This window comes from Ambystoma mexicanum, chromosome 1p (genome assembly GCF_040938575.1).
Source record: "Ambystoma mexicanum isolate Mex_15411 chromosome 1p, UKY_AmexF1_1, whole genome shotgun sequence".
NCBI classification, from domain to species: Eukaryota; Metazoa; Chordata; class Amphibia; order Caudata; family Ambystomatidae; genus Ambystoma; species Ambystoma mexicanum.
This window is the reverse complement of record NC_090921.1, coordinates 460,532,174-460,545,166: the sequence shown is the minus strand read 5'-3', so window position 1 is coordinate 460,545,166 and position 12,993 is coordinate 460,532,174. Positions and strand designations below refer to the sequence as shown.

General features: G+C 42.7%; 1 protein-coding gene across 5 annotated transcripts in view; it reads right to left on the bottom strand.

The window, feature by feature from the left end:
• The window catches only part of CRLF1 (cytokine receptor like factor 1), a 345,153-nt gene that overhangs the window by 304,072 nt on the left and 28,088 nt on the right, over positions 1-12,993 (bottom strand). The window contains exon 2 of one of the 5 annotated variants that reach the window (XM_069649297.1): positions 9,268-9,386. The exons of the other annotated variants lie outside the window; for them this stretch is intronic. The gene's annotated coding sequence lies outside the window, so the exon portion shown is untranslated. The remainder of the gene's footprint in view (positions 1-9,267; positions 9,387-12,993) is intronic. 5 annotated transcript variants of the gene reach the window in all.

The following is a 12,993-nucleotide window of genomic DNA, read 5'->3' as shown; positions in this document are numbered from 1 at the left end:
CTAAAGAAACAGTAATGTGACATTATGACAGTTTAAATGTCATTTGTATGCCATGAAAATAAGACATTGTGGATTGTCCTAGCATTTGGGGGACGCGAACAGCATTAATGTGTCATTTCTAAATATAAGTGTGTTTGTCATGAATACTGGGTGCCTGGCTGGGGCAAGATGGATCAGGGCCTGGCAGGCTAGGCACATACACTCTTAAACCCATGACATCCTTTTCAAGCATCCTTGTAATCATGCCTCCTTGTTTCATGTCAGTTGGGGTTCAGAGTATAACCACTTCCTGTTCATTTCCTGTGGCAATTGAGGAAATATACTAAACTACCTGTGCGCTCTAGTTGTTGGGCGTGGCTGGCTATATAAGCCACGTCCCAACACTATTCAGTGCTTTGTGTTGTTTTCTGAAAGCTTAGCAAGAAACATGCTCACTGCGCTCCTGTCTTTGGGAAATAATTCCAACTCACGTGCGCGCGGTCTCAGCTCCAGTCATCAGTCCAGCTTCAGTCATCAGACCAGCTTTAGTCATTGGATCGTCTCCAGTCATCGGACCAGCTTCAGTCATCGGACCATCTCCAGTCTTGTGAACATCTCTCCGGATCTCGGCACGCCACTCAGCAGCTCCTGTGAAGAGAAGACAAGAAAGACAGGTAGTGCTTGTGTATTTGCCGACTCCAGTGTCGGTCAAATTCAGCGCATACTCTCCTGAACTCTTAACTGCCAGATCGCGCACGCTGCTTCTTTTTTCTCACGAACTTGGGGGTTCACCTGTAAAATACAAACAACAATTAGTCGCGTTCCACGCAGTGCCCCACATCCTTGAACGTTGAGCGAAAGCCTGAATGACACTTACCTGAATAGCAGCATTCGCCCAACTCTAAAAACGTACCCGGCTGGATCAAAAGACACCTACCTGCTAAACCAGTCGGCTCTGGAGCACCAGTGAAGTAACTGGTTCACCACACATCGCTCAGCAGTATTCTGGGAAAAACCGCAGTGAATTCGGAACAGCGACTCAACACGGAACGCGAGAAGCCCCTATACGCATTTATAAACACAAGGGAAAGACCCACAGGCGGGGCCACCGGACCACCTGCCCACGAAGAATTGCGCCCCTGCCAATAGCAGGATGGAGAGCTCGCCCAACTAATCCTTAAGGTGAGCCAGGGAAAACTCTAGTTAAACCTCCTCTGCTGAAAGGGAAAAGTGGGAGGGGGGTCTAGTGGTGAAATCATTACCAGGCAGATTTTCCGTACCAGGTTGGGCAGTGAGCATACGGGGAAAAAGGCCAAGACTCCATCGCTCCCGCAGAGACACAGGTGAGCGTGACAGGTTTGCTCCATAAATGATAACTGATTTTGGCAAAAGTAACTTTGGTAGAACAAAGCACATTGTAGAAAACACACACACTAAAATGAGTCACTGCCTTCGGTCCAATCTTCAAAAATTCAACTCAACATCCAGAGATACAGACATTCCACCTTCACCCTGCAAGATTCCAGATTCCAATGCCAGGCCAGGGGTAGCTGAGAGCAGATCCAGGCAGAACCTCTTACCCAGGCTGAAACTCTAATCCAGAATAAAACCCTACAAAAATCCCAATAATTCAGGGAGAAAGGGAGAAAGGCTCTGGAACCCTTTTTGGGATTATCCAGCGACCAGACCGTCTTCTGCCCCGCTACCTATTTTGTCCAGCTGAAGCACCTCACTGTCTACAGTGACCAGACTAGGCCCAGCAGTCCCCTCCAGGCGAGCCTGCCGCTGCGCAGGACCAGATCTTGCCTCACTGTCCAGAAGCCTGGTTCGCTGTCCAAACTACCCCATTCAAGGCTCTTTGTAAGTATTTCCCTTCCCCAGTAACCAAAAAGCTGCACCCCATGCTCTGTTACCTTGCCATTTGTCAAACCCTATAAGAAACCCAATACGAAATCCCATAAATACCCTAGTAAATTCTTAAATCCTCTGTGGATCCTGTCCTTAGGAAAATCTGTGTTGATCTCCATGTATTAGCGCCATTCTTTCCTAATCATTTCAGTCCGTTGTATAAGTCCCTAGTGCTATTTTGAATAATTTAATGGACATAAGGAACAAATATTTACGGTTTAGATTGAATTTGTATCCAACCAGGGAAGTCCTTGCTAAGCAGCATTTTATTCCAATTAATTTGTCCTATTGTCGCTATTGTGGACTAATTGATGAAAAGGAGACGCTGCAACATTTGATTATTTCTTGCAGTGCTCTGCACGAGCAAAGCTCAAAATTCTTCCTTAATTCAATGAATTTTTATAGTCAAAAAGATGACATGCAAATTTGGGAAGCAGTGTGTACTGATATGAAATTCTCTACAATCTGATTACTAGTACAATTTCTTGATGTAATTTTACCTGTTATAGTTAAATAATCTTGGAATTACTTAATAAGTAATGAGTTAGATCAGACAATTATTCGCCTTTGAAATTTGATGTGTAAATATATACCTTCTGTTCTGTTCTTCCATTATAAGTAATAATATAATGTAATGTAGTGAAGTTTATGCATTTTATTGTTTTGAAAAGTTGAATTGTGCAGCTATATAAAAAAAAATTTAAAAAAATTAATTAATTCCCATATAGAGCTGAACACAGCGTGGATAGGTTGCCATTGCAAGTAACCTCCTCACATACTGTGTCTTTCTTTAACAATTTAGTCACTAAAATATAGTTTCAGTAAAAGAAATCACTTTACTAACAAAACCGAGTTGTCCCGTGAAATTGTTCCCCGTTTAAAAAACGAGTTTCCTTTCCCTTTAAGAATTCCATACCGTCATTCATCCAGAGTTATCCTTTCTCTTTCATATCATACCTGTGATGTGCCTTTTGTCCTTTAGTATTGAAACTGCGTTCCGGTTTTGTCTGTTTAGCTAATTTTCAAGCCTTTTTGCTATTGTAAGCCTGTAAAAGTCAAGAAATTGCAATCCTGCCACGTGTGATTTTGCTGCACTGTTTTACCTTCCCCAAGTTGATTTTATTTAAACTGTATGCCCGTTGTGTAGTACATTGCCTTGTAGCTTGTCAGTTTTCGTGCTTCTTTAGTACAGCTGCCCTCATTTTTGCCTTATTCATTCAACCAAACATGTAAAATCAACGTTTAGTAATTCCGAATGCCATTTTGCTCATTTTTCGAGGGAGCTCAACCCGATTTGTGCCTCCCATTCAGGGGTGGTAGGTCGGATTTTCAATCCGATTTTTGCATAGTATACCTGACTCCTTGCTACTCCTCTCCACCCTCACAATTTTGTTTAAGAGGGTTTTGAGGGGGTGTGGCAGCGGGCGGTCTTAACTGTTGTGCCATTTAAAGTGCTACCTCAAAAGTAATTTTGCTTTCTTTGAATTGTGGATTGTGTCTCCTGTGCTAGAAGGTTCAACTAAGTGTATTCTATAATTTTCCTGTGTAATTATCACTACACTGGTGATTGCTGGCCTATATTGAATGTGTTCGATTTTTATCCAAAATTAAAATAAATAAATATTTCATTATTACACACTGGCCTGGTTCATGGTCCATTGCAACATGGGGTGTACGTTAAGGGGGGTGTGAGATGGGTTGGCTGCCTTCTCAAAGCTGAATCCAAATTCATACATTTAAAAGCATTTTGATTGTGCGCTGCATCACTGGCCAGTACAAAGAGTCCTGGTCTGGAGTTTGACGCCCCTTTAAAGTCCTTAACAGTAGGTCCTCTAGCTGGTGGTGGTGGAGGGATGGGAATAGCTGATGCTATTTTTAAGATAATTAACAGTTTTGCTAATATTCTTCCAAGTATGTGCACTGTGCTAGATTGTTAATGGATAATGAGTAATAATAGGTGTAGGAGCTGTGCAGGGGTAATTTTTGAGCTTGAAAGTTCCTAGATCAGTAGAAAATGAAGTTGTAAACTGTTCTTAAAGCACAGACTCGATTGCGAAGTGCAGAGGCGTTCGCGGACATGTCATTATGCTGCGCACGTGCACAAGGTCCTGTGATGCTTTCCGAAAAGTCTGCGATGATGTCAGACATTCACGGATGTCGATGAATGCAAAAACAGTGCAAAACGTGTATAGAAGTGTTAAAAACAATGCTAGAAGGTGGGAAATGGCAGAGTTTTAAGGTGAAACTTTTTAAAGTAGAAAGAAATGTTGCTATATTGGGGTAAGTATGATATTCGTAAGTTGTAGGAAATTAGCATGCACTGGTGGAAACCCATGAAATTCACTCAAAAAACTTTGTTAAAGGGACCTAATAAAACCAGAAAAATCAATGACATTTGTCATGTCATCTATGATGTCCTGGGTATTACGCTGCATGGTGGTGGTGGTGCAATGGCTTGTAGTAATTGTTTTACACAAAGTGTGGCTTAATGCACCCCTCCCATTTCTAATAACCCAATATTGGCACCTCTTAATGAGCATGCCACAGCCCATAGGGGGGTCCTAAATTCCCACTCAACTGCTGTGGCTGCCTTCACATAACAATAGTTTCACTCTAACCAGCTGATATTTAAAATAAAAATGTAAGGAAAAAAAGACAACCTGTTGCAGGTTTCTCTTGAGGAATGTCTTTGAGCACTGGGAACAACTGATCACTGTGGGCACAGTATCGTAGAGTCACCTGTTCTGCAGGTGTGGGCTTTTGGTCTCCCCAAATCCATGCAATTTCTTATGGGTTATGGTGAGGGGGAAATATGCCCCAATTGCTGAATTGCGTATGAATGGCCAAAATGTTTTGTCGTTGGATGATTCACAAACCTTTCTAATCTACATATTAAGCCGGTAAGATAAGTTTAGCGTGTTGAGTGCAATCTGCTTTCTGCAGGTCGCAGGTTCGAATCCTGGCAAGACCAACTCAGCCTTTCACCCTTCCAAAGTTGATAAACGAGTTCTAACTTTTTTCTAATCCTGTGTCTACACAGCATATACAATGGCTACAGTGTGCAAACATAGAAGTAGGGAATCTGTAAAGTGTATATATCTTTATCTTTAATACTTTTTTCTGTGCTGTGCTTCCTCTCCTCTCTCATCTACCTCTCACTTTTCCCTCTCCTTTTTTACCTACACATCTCTGTGGTGCTCTCGGTCGCACCCATCTTCTGTAACTGCTTTTCTATCACCTATCCTATGCCTCTCACAAATTCTGGAAGGAAGAAGTTCAAGAAGGACATCTTGATATGATATGATATTATATGGCATTTATAACGTGCCTATATACAAGTGTTAAAAGGCGCAACGAGGCAAGGGAGGGGGAACAGAGGGAAGACAGACAACTATCTTACTAGGCCAGGTGACATTGAGATTGTGCAAGTGCATAGGGAAGGGGAAGGGGAAGGGAAAAGTGCAGAGGGAGTTCAGTACAAGGGATCGACCGTAAAAATAAATAAAATAAATAAAAGCAATAAGTAAAAGGTGCATCCAGCTGGTGGCAAGTGCAAGTGTAAGTGCAGACATCAGTGCTGGTAGGGGACTGTGGGGTACAGAAAACAGTCCTCAAGTGCGGGGGTTGCCAGGGAGGCAGTGCAGGTGGTCTCCAATCCAGGTTTCCCATCGCTGACACCCATGTCAATGCCTTCTCCAGACAGACTCTCACCGACATCCTTTTTGTCGTTCCCTCTCCGGACCTATGGGCCCTACATATGGTCGATGTTCTCTCTCCTTTCTCGTCATCTCCCATTAATGTTGGCACAAGATGTGATATCCTCTTGGCCTCCTTCCTGTCCAACAACATCATTAATGACTATGTAAATGGGAACGTCTTGGTCCAGGACACTCAGCCCATCCTCCTGGATAGGCGTCTCCCACGTCTTATCAACTTCCTCCCTTCTCCTGCTACTCTATCTACCACCTCTCTGGCCCCACAGCCACCTTCGTCCTCTACCTCTCCGGGTCCTCTGCTACTTCCTTCGAACTCTGCTGCCACTTCTGTGGCTCTCACCTCCGCCCCTCTCTGGGCCCTGTTCCACCTAGCTACCTCTACAATCTCTCTGGCCCCTCTGCCAGCTTCCTCATCTAAAGCTCCAGCTCCTCTGCCACTCACCTCCTCCTCTGCTGCCTCCTCTCTGGCACCCTCCTCTTCCTCCTCTCTGGGCCATCTGCCCCCCTCCTATCTCTGTCCTCTCTTGGGCCCCTCTGCCTTTTCCACTGAGTGTACCTCTGTCCTGTACCACACCCCAAAGGTCTTTCAAAAGTGGCAGCCGGTCCACATAAACTCTCAACGCTCGCTTTGCTGTCAAACACTCCTCTGACATCTGCCTCCACCTTGAAGACCTTGATCTGGATGTTCTCGCTCCCACTGAGACTTGGTTCACGGCCAACTCTGTCACAAGTTTTGACACTCTCCTCCCTGAGGGCTATAAGATCCTCGCCAAACTCAGGACCAATCGGCCCACAGGTGGAGTGGCCCTAATCTTGTAAATCTGACTTTACACCAGAAAAAGGTTTTGTGACTAAGGGGCAGGTTTGCCACCTTTTGCAGAGGTTCTAAACATGAAGCAAATGCACTTAGCACCAGTTTTAGGAATATGGAAGAGAGCATGACGGTTTTGTCCCAAACCCATATTACACCATTTTTGCAAAACTATTGTCCACCTGACAGGACTGCCCTGCACTCAGGCTATCACAAAACATTCTTTGTCCGCTGTATCTCACCCTCCCTGTGTAGGTAGCATCTACTCCCCATTTTTCATCCTTGTGCCTTCCCCTCCCTCATTTTCTTTCTTCCAGCAGACAAAGGTATGGGCGCCTCAAGGCGGGGGCACAGTATGTAATGCATGAACCAGCCTAAGTGCTCAGATACTACTGAAGTGGTGATTGGGTGAAATATAAAGCCAAGGAATGAAAAGGAATTACATTTTTTGTAAAGGAATTAAATGGTTTAAGCGATGGCATTTTATTGAGGCAAAATCTGGCTATCGGTCCCCAATGTTCCGAGACTGGGCATTTGTGTGTGAAGCAACCCATCTGTTTCTTCCAATGTGAAATACAATGTAACATGCCCACGAAAACACTGCAAACACAGGGACTCTGTGGGATTGCTGAGGGTGTAGGTGTGGGCAATGAGGGTTGAAAATGGCTCTTTTCTCGAGGTGTCCCCTTTAACACCTGTGGTGCTTTGTGGCTTCATGTTGTAATATTTTGAGTCAGGATTGCTTATTCTTAATACCTGATCAATGTGTTTTGGCTATTGGCAAACACTTTAAACTTATTAACATTGAACCTTGGTTTTTCCTATCTCTCTCTCCTTCTTCCGCTCTTTCACTGGTTGTCTCTCACTCGCTCCTTTTCTCTCTCACTTTATCTCTTGCTCTCTTTCCTCTCGCTTTTTATCCATATTTATGTATATATAGCACATATATTTTCTAATATATATTCAAACATATAAATATATATGCATATGCATTAAAACATGCCTCAACTAATTATTTTTCTTCAGGCAAGCGCCATTTATTGTACGTATAAGGGGGTATGTGATTGCGTATTCAAAGGTGGTTGAAAAAAAGCTGCCACTTGCCTCCGACGATTTATGGAGGCCGGGTCCAGCTAATGAAAATCTCGGCCCTTTTGGCCTCTCCTCCCTGTTCCTCATTAGGTCCGCGTCCTGTTCTTAAAGGCTAACATGACACGCTTTAACGTTAATACTGTTGAGTTCAAACGTCTGCTGCATTACTGCGAACTGGATTCAAGTCGCTCCTTCCGAAAGCACTTAACATCACAATTATAAAGCACCGGCTGGCACACTCACAATTCTACAACGCCACAATGGACAAGCACTATGCACTACCCCTATAATAAAATATGCATTTGCATACTGCGCACAGCACACTTAAGAGTCTCCTGCTGCTTAATAACAGGCTGTATTATTAGCCAATTCTATGGAACTCATTTTCTGCATATTAAAACGGCGACAAGTCAGGATCTTAATCATAAGGACAAGAAGACACGATCGTTAACCCAGAGTTAACTTACCACCCATTAGACCAAGATCTATGAGACGGAGCAAAATAGGTTTATGAAGAAATAACACGGGGTGGGTGTCAAGGGAATACAAGGAATAGGCTTTCTTTGGACGTGCGTGCGTGCGTGTGTGTGTCACTGCTTTATAGATGATTGGGCTGGGTAACAAACCCCAGCATAACATGCACATAATAACTCACACAGTTGGGACTACACTGGTGAAGACCTCTTTATTAACGGTACAAGACTTACACATACGAGATCCAGGTCTATACTTCAAAATCCATGTTGTAATGTGTGTTAGTTCGTGCTAGGCACGGCTGATTTATAAAAGTGTTTACAATCGTGCAATCCCATTGAAATAATCTTTGTAAATCAGGCTCAGCCTAGTGGAAAAGGCATCTTATAACAGCATGGACACATTTACAAAGATTCTACTAATGGCGGGCAAGAGAACTTGGCGTTAACCGTTTATAATGAGGGCGAAGCCGGCGCTTCCTTTTGCGTTGTGATATGATTAGTCATTTATAATGTGCCTGTACATAATTTTTCGAGGCGCGAATATGTATATTAGACAGCAGCGAAAAAAATATAAAGGGGGGCCTGGCTAAGCCCGGATTTGCCCAGGTGGGTACATCGTAGTAATATGCAAATAATCAGGGTGAGAGATCACATGTAAGGTTTTTAATTGCGTAACTACACACTTATATGTTGAATAACTGGCCAATGGAACTGTGGTGATTACCAGAAAAAATATATTTTTGTGGGACCATTGGTCATTTTATTTCGCAAAACAAATTTAGTATTTACACAATTTTACCAGACAAACCTAAAAACGGACAGCCTTTTCACTTTGACAATAAGGTAATACCACTGTGTACCTAGCTCTTTAATACTGAGGAATTTAACTCAAAACTGTGCACATTTTCTAAAATACATGAAACAGTTTTTACAAAAGAGCATGTGCTTTCCAAGGCAAGATGCAACTCTGGGATACCAAACAGAACATAATGTGATATACAGGACAAAATGTTGTGACAGAAAGGTCAAGGTTGACACTGTAGTGTTTCAGCCATATGTAGCTATTTCTTGAAGCGTTTGGTTGGAGTGACCTTCTTCAGGACGGGAAAGAAGTGTTCTCAGGGTCTGTGGGGTATCTGTCAAAGGATAATGACAGTAGGATGCGAGTGTTAGAACGATGTGTGATCTCGATATAGAACTATTCTGTAACTTTAGGATTCTTATTAGATGCTCAATGAGCTAAAATCACCACTGTCCCACTATGCAACGCTGGTCTTAAACTTACCGTCATAAACCAATGCTGCAGTAAGTATTCGTAACAAGATCCCTCTGAGCTTGACGGGGGCTGCTTGTTAAACAATGCGCCCATTCCACTGCATAGAAATTGGAGAATCCAGTAATTCTCTATGGGATCAAGTAAATGGAAAGACAATGGAGTGCCCAAGTCAATATAGGCTTGTTGTGTCCAATGACTAAGAAACATGGTCAAGGAGGCAACTCTTATCTCATGGGTGTGTAGCTGAACACATTCCTTTTGTTGCCTTTTTTTTCAAAATTTCAGTATTGAGAAAAAACGAATAACAAAAGAGCAATATACACAAATCATTACAAGGAACACCCAACTATATACAAACCCCCACCCACAGAGTCACATCGTATTCAATATCAGGCCTAATACAATAAAAGAAATGTACCCCATATCTTGTTGAATAATGCACCTTTCTTCTCCCTTGAATACAAAACCCTTTTTTATATCAGCTAGAATATGCATCTCAGCAATCCACATTTCAATTGTAACGAGAGTAGAGGTCTTCCAATGTCTCAATATCAGTTTCTTTCCCACCATTGCTCCCCGAAAGATCCACTTTCTTTGTGAAGTACTCAAGTCATCCATATCATCAGCACAATGGTCTTAAAATCCATAGGAAGTCTTTCTTCGAGAACCTTCTCACAAATCTGGTCAAATTCGAACCACATACCTCTTACCCTTGAACATTCCCACAGCATATGTTCAAAGGTGCCCACCTCATGTACACATGCCCAACAATCAGAGTTGTCACTCATTCCCCTTTCCATCAGTCTCTCAGGCGTCCAATAAGTTCTATTCAAAATTTTGATCTGATGCGATCTTTCAACAAGACTCAAAGAGCACAATTTCACATTCTCACAAATTCGAGACCAATGATCCTCCGCAATGTCCTCACCAATCCTCTGGTTCCAATCCAGTCTCACAGCATCATTTGTCTTCAAATTAGACACAATTTGTTTATAAACGTAGCTAACTAGGCCACAACCACTCACCACCGGGTTCCAACCAAGCAAATCCACATTGATTCCCTTTTCCATATTTACATCACCCAACGCTCTCCTGATCTTCCGATAAAAAGTAGGAATATCAAACTTCACCGTATCTCCCTAGCAGTCATCCAAGTCGTACCATTAAAAAGGTTCCCAATCCACTGAACCCCAGCAAGGAACCATCATGCCAGAACAAAACTTTCCCTTCATGTGTAACACTCGGATTCAGCAAAATTGAAGCACTTGGGTCTCTCAATGCATTGAAACCCAAACATTCATTCAATACCATCCAAGAAGTCCGTAGACTCCTAGTCAACGGATTCTCCAACTTCCGTCTGTATGGCTGACTCGTCAGCAGAGCCCTAGGTGACAACGGGCTCACATGGCTAGACTCTGCACCAAACCAATCCCCACAGTCTGATTGAAGACAGGCAAAAAAGGTACGGGACATGAAAGCCATATGATATGCTCTGAAATTTGGGACTCCCAGCCCACCTTTAGACAATGGCAACTGTAGTGTGCTAATCCTCAGGCGTGGTGGTTTATGGTCCCACAAGACACCTTGCATGAGTCTATCCAGTTCCCGCCAATACTTTTTCTCAATCTCTAACGAGACCATACTCGGAACATAGTTCACTCTAGGAGTCAACACCATTTCATTTTCAAAGCATTTACCTTCCCCCAAAGGGAAAGATGCAACAAGAACCATCTATCCAAATCCGATTTGAAAGTAGCACACACCACATTCATATTCACTCTCACCAAGTCAGCAACTGTAGGTAAAATCCAAACCCCCAGGTACAGCAATTTTTTAGCGCACCACTTGAAGCCCAACCCAGTAACCAAACGTTTGTCACACAACGGGACAAGGGGCAGAACTTCTGAGTTTGACCAATTTATCTTGTATCCAGAGCACTGATGAAAGACCTCCAGAACATTCATAAGCACAGGCAGTGATTCAGCAGGATTCTTAAGGACCAATAGCAAGTCATCAGCGTATAACCAAACTTTTTGTTTCAATCCCCAACAATCAATACCTTGTAGGCCATTCTCGGCTCTCAGTGTAGTGGCCAAAGGTTCAATACTAAGTACAAATAAGAGAGGAGACAGCGGGCAACCTTGTTGCGTGCCACGTTCCAATTCAAAAGGTTGAGACCTCTGACCATTAGTTTTAACATCGGCCGTGGGTCTGGTATATAATAGTCTAATCCAGGAACAAAATTGGTTCCCAAAACCCATCCTTTCCAGAACCCTAAACATAAATTGCCAGTTGACTCTATCGAACGCCTTCTCGGCATCCAATGAGAGAACTGCCGAGTCCTCTGACAGTTCAGATGCCTTAGTGATGGTGCATAGTAGTGCCCTCATGTTGCTGGACGTCATCCTACCCTTGACAAAACCAGACTGATTCCGATCTATCAGAATTGGTAGTAATTTTTCAAGCCTTAACGCCAGAATCTTGGCCAGGATCTTATTGTCCACATTGATTAAACTAATTGGCCTGTAACTAGACGCCAACGTGTCATCCTTGTTTTTCTTCAGAAAGACTGAAATCGTTGCAATGTTGATTCTTCCTCAGAAATTTCAGGGACCTGAATTTTCCCCAAAAAATCTCCATTAGTCGCGTCAATGTAAGTCTCATTTTTATACAAATTCTCATAAAACTTCTTAAACACCTCATTTATCCTCACCGGATCGAATGTAGTCTGTCCACCAGAGTCCGTAATTGATGTGATCGAGCACTCCGACTCTTTCACCCTCAGTCTGTAAGCTAGCCAACGATGACACTTCTCACCCCGTTCAAAGTATGTGCACTTTTGCTGGAAGTACCTCTTGTCTACTCTATTTGTAATCAACGCAGTCAAATCTCTTTTCAATCAATTTAACTCAGGAAGCAAATACAGTTTTGTAGGATCCACCATCAGTTTTCGTGATAAATCATTTATTTTACTCTCTAATTCCAACTGTGGTTGTCCCATTTCTTTTTCAAACCACTCGCCAAATTAATAAATATGCCTCGCACCTTGCATTTAAATGCTTCCCAAACTATAAACTATGCCCAATTCAACTTCTCCATTACAATTTTCCTCCACAAAATAATCTATTTCGGAAGAAAGTTTGTCCATCTCATCAACATTACCCAACAAGATAGGATTAAGTCTCCAGGTAAACTGCCTATCCACAGTAAAATTCTATCTCAAATCCAGAACCACCTCAGCGTGATCAGTTAGCACAATATTTCCTATACTACTTGCCTTATAACTTGGTAACATATCTCCTGACATCAACATCATGTCAATTCTCAAATAAGTTGCATGCGCTCCAGAATAGAAACTGTATTCCCTCACCAACGGATTGTCCATCCTCCAAATGTCTTTCAGATTATGCTCCTCCATTAAATCCATTAGCGCCCGAGATTGCATATCAGTTCTCCTGCAGAATCTGTTATTACTCTTGTCTAATGTAGAGTCAACGACCATGTTGAAATCACCCCCCAAGACTATGTTACTAGTCTCCAGATCCTGGACTGATTGTGCCACCCCCCTGAAAAAAGTACCATCATCCAAAGTTGGTGCATAAATATTACAGAATGTAACCACCTTGCCCTGAATATTCGTCATAATAGCAACCATCCTTCCACCCTTGTCACATATTACTTTAACAACCTTAATTAGGGCGTGTTTCCTTATCAAAATTACCACACCCCTAGACC